The sequence below is a fragment of the Musca domestica genome, unplaced genomic scaffold, assembly GCF_030504385.1.
Source record: "Musca domestica strain aabys unplaced genomic scaffold, Musca_domestica.polishedcontigs.V.1.1 10, whole genome shotgun sequence".
NCBI lineage: Eukaryota > Metazoa > Arthropoda > Insecta > Diptera > Muscidae > Musca > Musca domestica.
The window spans coordinates 4258670-4266391 of record NW_026712115.1 but is presented as its reverse complement, the minus strand read 5'-3'; the positions used below and the strand labels follow the sequence as shown (position 1 = coordinate 4266391).

The window sequence follows — 7722 nt, the reverse complement described above, 5'->3', positions numbered from 1 at the left end:
TTGATGCACAATTAACACGAAATCGGATGAAGATATATATGGGAGATATAGCTATATCTGAACCGATTTTTACTTGATTCTAAGCTGGTTTCGATCGGATTTGCCAAAATTGATGCTATTACGGCCATTTGGTGGTCAATCACCCGAAATCGGATGAAGATATATATGGGAGCTATATCCAAATCTGAACCGATTTCGGTAAAATTTAAAACAGCTATTCCTGTGCTCCATCTAATACCTGTTACCAAATATCACGGTTGTGGAGTGAATATTACGAATGTAAGGGACTAAAACACTAAATCGGATGAAACATATATATGGTTGCTATATCTATATCTGAACCGATTTTCACTAAATTTGATATACTTGCTTCTAGGCTGAATTTGGTCCGATGTACTAAAATTCAGTCCATTTGGACTTATATCGGCCATTTGGTGCACAATTAACCCGAAATCGGATGAAGATATATATGGGAGCTATATCCAAATCTGAACCGATTTCGATAAAACTACAAACAGCTTTTTCTGGGCTGTATCTTATATCTGGTACCAAATATCATTCTTGTGGAGTGCATATTACGAATGTGAGAGGCTTAAACACCAAATCGGATAAAACATATATATGGGAGCTATAGCTGTTTCTGAACCGATTTTCTCCATTTTGTTGTATTTGCTTTAAGGCCAATCTCGGTCACATGTGCCAAAATTCGGGCCATTTGGGCTGATCTTGGCCATTTGGTGGCCAATTAACCCGAAATCGGATGAAGATATATATGGAAGCTATATCCAAATCTGAACCGATTTCGATAAAATTTCAAACAGCTGTTTCTGTGCTCCATCTAATACCTGGTACCAAATATCACGGTTGTGGAGTGCATAGTAGGAATGTGAGGGACTTAAAGATCAAATCGGATGAAAGATATATATGGGAGCTATAGCTATATCTGAACCGATTTTCTCCAAATTTGATATACTTGCTTCTAGGCCGAACTCGGTTGGGTGTGCCAAAATTCAGGTAATTTGGGCTGATAGTGGACATTTGGTGCACATTTAACCCGAAATCGGATGACGATATATATGGGAGCTATATCTAAATTTGATCCGATTCTCATCAATTTCAATAGGGTTCGTCCTTGGGCCAAAAAAAATATTGTTTGGAAGCAATTGGTTGGAAGTAGAAATTTTAAATTTTAATTGAAAAAGAACTTAGCCCACAAACGTTATAAATTTGGGTCCCGCACAGAGAAAAAATTAACCTTATACAAGGTTAGCTTAACCATAAATAAACATGATTTGGAGTCTACGTTATGTAAGGTTAATTTAAACATTTTCTTGTTGACTGGTATTTAAAAATAATCATCGTTAATTTAGCTATTCCATGATTGACTTTTTTAACCACGAAAATTGTTGATATTGAAAAAAAATTGTTGTTTTAACAATGCACTGTTAAATTTTTGTAACCATGAGAATTGTTAATAATAACATTTCATAGTCAGTTTGTCTAAACAGTTCATATGATAATTTTTAATAATAAATTAACCTTTGTTTGAATAAAACAAGAAAAATGTAATTTTTACAAGTTTATTTATTATTTATTTATTAATACCGCATATTTCTAAAATATGTATTTCCATTACAAATTGTATGTACATTTAAGGGAGGGCTGGTAAAGAAAGATATATGTTTAATATAAATTTTATTTTTTAACGCCTTACCGAGTGATTTTAAACTATATTCCTCAGCCATTGTGAAAAAAACTACAAAACGCCAAACACCGACTGCAAAAACAGAAGAAGAAACTAGTAGTTAATAAAAGCAAATAGTATTGTCACAACTTACCAAAAATGTACGCACGAGCACCCAAAAAAAGACACCAGAGAAAAAAACAACTGAGAAGAAAAAACAAAAAGATATACATAAATATGAACACTGTCGCTTCAACAACAACAACAACGTACATTTGGTGACAAATGCATTCGCTAATGTACGTCGTAGCAGCCACAAGCAAAGACAAAAAGAACACATATGTATGAATAAACACTCACACATTATTTCTCTCCTCATTTTTGCTTGTCGCTGTATATACGTTGTTGTTGCTTGTTTTTTTTTCATGTATTACCGTTATTTTTGTTTCTTTATTGTAATTTATAGTTTATTTGATAGACAAATCTGATACAATTTGAATATAGCAATAACACATTACTATGTTGAAATAGTATCAGGGTTTTCTATTAAAACAAATACAAATTACAATCAAATATATTTGTTAATTTCACCAGCTTTTACTTACCTTTATACCAAGCACTATTCCCACGAGCACGTGCACTACTCCCTTGCACTATTCAACACCAACTAAAGAAGTGATTGTCTATTTGATCTTTCTTACACATATTCAGACTACAGAAAGAGATTCGATAAAGAGGAGGAGGGGGAATATGACAGTCACATTCGTTGCAACTTCGTATATTGTAATATTGAACTTCGTCAAACACAAAGCAGTTCAAAATTGTTGACCACAACAGAGCCGAAGGCTCTTTAAATTTTTATGTATCTCTCACATTTTTCCGTCTCTCCCAAAAAACAACAACCTTATACAACGTCAATTAAACTATTTTTCATCTACATTTGACCTTATATAACGTTATTTTGTGTTTGTAATCTCAAACATTTACCATGAAAAAATTAACCATGCACATGGTTAAAAAAGTCATTGTATTTTCGGCTCTGTGCGATGACTATCACTTGTATTCAATTAAATTAACAAATTGGAAATTAGTAGTTCTCAAATAATTGCAATGTAACTATTCTTGTAACTGAGTAAGAAAGAAGTAAAAAAAAAAACATTAAGTTCGGCCCGGCCGAATACCCTCCACCTTAGGGTAAAAACAACTTTTTTATATAAAAGTATCTTAAAAAAATATGTGCGTAAATGTGACTAGGATTATCAAAATATCCAATATCGGTGGGTATCGTGATATGTGCGCTATAGGAAAATATGAAACTAAATTTTCAATGTTCTGCCACCGGACTAGAACCCATTATGAACTACAAATACCAATTTTAGACAAATCCGTAGAAAAATATGTCAAAAACCATCAAAATATCGAATATCGGCAGGTTCCTTTATATGGGAGCTATACCAATTATTTCGCCACATTAATTAGAACCCGTTATGAACCACAAATACCAATTTTTAGACATATCCGTGATAAAATGTGGCAAAAAATCATCAAAATACTGAATACCAAAACGTCGACCTATACAAAAACTGTTTCGCAACCGGAGCTAGAACCCATTATGAACAACAAATATCAATTTGTAGACAACATTTGGAGAAATATTAGACGTTTATTGCTCAATAAAATGTCAATCGGTCGAAGTTTTATATAGGAGCTATATCCAAATCTGAACCGATCTCGATAAAATTTGGCATACTTATTTCCAGGTCTTATTTGGTTATGTGTGCAAAATTCCATACTATTCGGGCTGATATTACACGCTTGGTGCACAATAAAAGGCAAATCGGACGAAGATATATATGGGAGCTATATCTAAATTTTTACCGATTATCTCCAATTTCAGTAGGGTTCGTCCTTGGGCCAAGCAAATGATTTGTGCAAAATTCATCTGGATAGAGCAATAAAACGAAATGTACTTTGTTTACAAAAACACATGGACAGACGGACGGACATGCATAAATCGACTCAGAATGTGATTCTATGCAGATCATCAAAAGAAACTATGGGTCTATCTCGTTTCCTTTTGCCTATTACAAACAAATGCACAAATATATAATACCCTGACCACCTTGTGGTGTAGGGTATAAAAAATCATCATTGACAATATAAACACATGCTACAGCAGACGAACGCTGCGGTACCCGAGTGACAGTAGAAGTATAAAGGACAATACTGTGACAATCATTTAATTTTCATAAATATATTTGATAATGTATTCGCTCTGTGTTCATTGACGATTGTCCTTGCACTTGCTTTATTCCGCGGTATATTGTGACAGCTCTCTGAAAGGGATGCGTGATGCGTTGTTCAGCAATGATTCCAAATATATGTAAACATATGTCATCCAGTAAATGTGTTAATATGCCACAAACGCAAAATCACATTATTGAATAAAAAAGAAACAAATAAGGCAGTTAAATTTGGCATTTCTTCTTTAGGTCTATTTAGTTTAGTCGATTATCTCTATTTTGAAGATCTTGGGGAAAACTATTTTAATTAAGAGAAACAATTACTAGAAAAGTAAAAAATATTTTTGAAAAACTAAGTATGCTCGTATTGTACATCGGTGTGAAGATAGAATTCCGCTCCGAAATTGACACACACTAATCAAGCACACACATACAAAAGAGCTCAAACAACTAAATATTTTCATAAGTTTTACCGCTATATTTATATATTTTTCCTTCATTACTTACCACTTTAACAGGAAGTTCTTCGCCTGCAGTATTTTACTCCTGTTTGTTAAATGATCCATTATATATGTTTGTTAAATGATCATTTATATTCGATAAACGCAACCTGGTACCATTCTCTTGATATCCGATGAAATTGTATCTGAGAGGTGTATGTAAGCCTACATTGATTTTTACGAAAATCCATAGTCTTCATCTAAGAAATAAAGAATATTATATTGAAGTACATGCATGATCCAAAAAATTATGTAAAATTCAAATTTTTCTGGAATTTGGTTTAATAATTCTTACAATATATAGGAACATAGAAAAGTAAAATAAGTAGGCTCTGAAATGTTTACACATTTTCAATATAAAAATTTTAGGCACAAACATTTTTCTTTCTCTATTTTTTTTGTCGATATCAAGATAACAAAAACAAGTAAAAAAGCAGTAAGTTCGGACGGGCCGAACTTTGAATACCCTCCACCATTTGGAACGAATTAGAAAATTTTCAAAAAAATAAAATCCAATAAAAATTCTTTAAAAATCTTTAAAATATCTAATATAGGAAGGTACCGATATATGGGGGGATATACGATATTGTGGACCTATAAAGACAAATCTATGTCTGCGTGTAAAGTACTCACAAGGAACTCCGTGTGTGGATTTTCAGACAATACGATTAGAAAATGTGGCTAAAATCATCAAAATACCGAATATCGCGGGGTACCGTTATATGGGAGCTATACGTTATCGTTAACCTATATAGAGAATTCTCTGTCGGTGGGTAAAGTGCTCACAAAGAACCCCTTGTGTACAAAGAACCCCTTGTGACCATTCCGTTGAAAAATATGGCTAAAAACATCAAAATTCCGAATATCGGGGGTACCGTTATATGAGAGCTATACAATATCGTGGATCTATATAGATAATTCTCTGCCGAGGTATAAAGTACCCACAAGGAACTCCTTGTGTGGATTTTCAGACAATTCCGATGAAAAATGTGGGTAAAATCTTCAAAATACCGAATATCGGGGGGTACCGTTAAATGGGGGCTATACGATATTTTGGACCTATATAAATAATTCTCTGCCGAGGTATAAAGTACCCACAAGGAACTCCTTGTGTAGACTTTCAGACAATTCCGTTGAAAAATGTGGGTAAAATCATCAAAATACCGAATATCGGGGGGTACCGTTACATGGGGGCTATACGATATCGTGGACCTATATGGATAATTCTCTGCCGAGGTATAAAGTACCCACAAGGAACTCCTTGTGTGGATTTTCAGACAATTCCATTGAAAAATGTGGGTAAAATCATCAAAATACCGAATATCGGGGGGTACCGTTATATGGGGGCTATACGATATTGTGGACCTATATAGATAATTCTCTGCCGAGGTATAAAGTACCCACAAGGAACTACTTGTGTGGATTTTCAGACAATTCCATTGAAAAATGTGGCTAACATCATCAAAATACCGAATATCGGGGGTACCGTTATATGGGGGCTATACCGACCGTGGACCGATATAGCCCATCTTCGAACTTGACCTGCCTGCAGACAAAAGAGAGATCTGTGCAAAATTTTAGCTTCCTATCTTAATTCGTTTAGACTGTAGCGTGATTACAACAGACGGGCAGACGGACTGACAGGGCTAAATCGTCTTAGAATTTTACGCTGATCAAGAATATATATACTTTGTTGGGTCTAAAATGATTATTTCGATGAGTTACAAACGGAATGACAAAGTTAATATACCCTCCATACCTTTTTTGGTGGAGGGTATAAAAACGTATATATTATAATACAATTTTGCATTTTAATTTTCAAATTCATAATCACGTTAAAAAGAACGAATGTACCTGTATCTCATTAGCGAAGGTGAATTGCTTAAATTTGTTTGTAATTGAGACTTTCATAAATCTTGTTTTTATGTCTAACGTTTCATATTGTTGACCAACAGCTGCAACAAAGAATTCAATGGTATAAATGTGGAAACTGAAAAATGAAAATAGAAACTATAAAGCATCTTTGCTTATGGAAATTTAAAAAAGGTTCCGGAAGCTGTTCATTGTCTGCCGGGGGCTAAGATGCCTTTCTAATGTATATATGGTAATGTATATATGGTAGCTCTTTTGAGTTTATTTTCATTCTGTTGCGGTGTAAGCTCTTGCACTTTTTGGAATTCCAGTGGCTTTACGCCGTAAACAACAATTGTAAACAATATAATGAGCGATCACTGGAATAATTTTAACATCTGTCGGACTAGTGGCTTAGGAATGACAGCTGTCTGAAGTTGGTTGCAGTTTTTTCCTCTCACCCTGTATATGCTTTTTGTGGAGAAGGCAGAGCATTACAATGGACTTTTGTTAATATTTTAAGACTTTCGAAAGGAATATTGCTTCTCATGTTGAATACTGCTACACTACCCCAATTTTCTGATGCTGAATGGCTCTTGTTAACCAAACACAAATTGTTACAAATCGCATTCACATAAAAATGAGGGGGGATTTTTCTTCATTCTGTTTCTATCTTCCTTCCATTAGCATTTAAACTATCAGTATTTCTTACGTCAAAAATACAATACATTGGATAGATTGTAAAACATTGAATTTTCCCCATAACTGATTGGACATACCCTATGCACAGTGGTCAAGGTCGTATGGGAACAGCGGCCAAAAATACTTTCAGTGCAGATATCAATATGATTCTTTGGTTGTGGTACATTGATGGGATAAAAATTAAAAATGTGACAAAATGGATATGGTCGATGCATGTTTTGGCATGGTCCCCTTACAACGTACCTCCCGAATAAGGGTTATTTGCCCAATTTTTGTCACATTTCTACACTAGATTGTTCTGTTATTTGACATTTTACGTTCTAAAGAGCTAAAAAATAGTCTTACTGAAAATTATTTGGAACGGCCCGCCTTCAGGTAGAGTCCCTCTGTAAAGGTACTTCTCAAAATAGAAGTATTTTTTATACAAATCCCGGGTTGCCCATATTCGACGGCCCTTTGGGCCCATTCCAATCGACGAGGCTTGTCCGCAGGCAACATTCTTTGCGTCAATTGAATTTTGTACGGGAACAAATGCAAATCAATGCGAATAATCCGTTGTAAAGTGGACCGAGCCATGCCCAACTGTTGAGAACGGCGTTTTTGGGATGTTCTTGGGGACCTCTCAACACTGGCTCGTACGGCAGCGATATTCTTGGCCGATCACCTTGGTTGACTTTTATATGGCCTCTTCGGAATTGAAAGAGCTTTACCAGTCGAAAATTTTTCGTATAAACGCTTAAAG

At 34.6% G+C, this 7722-nt stretch overlaps 1 long non-coding RNA gene across 1 annotated transcript; it reads right to left on the bottom strand.

The window, feature by feature from the left end:
- Positions 1 to 1610: 1610 nt before the first annotated feature.
- LOC131803451 (uncharacterized) lies at positions 1611 to 2589 on the bottom strand. Its single transcript, XR_009342587.1, has 3 exons — positions 2290 to 2589; positions 1839 to 1888; positions 1611 to 1777 (listed from the first exon to the last, which is right to left on the bottom strand). It is a non-coding gene; the product is annotated as an uncharacterized LOC131803451 (long non-coding RNA).
- Between the last annotated feature and the right edge of the window lie 5133 nt (positions 2590 to 7722).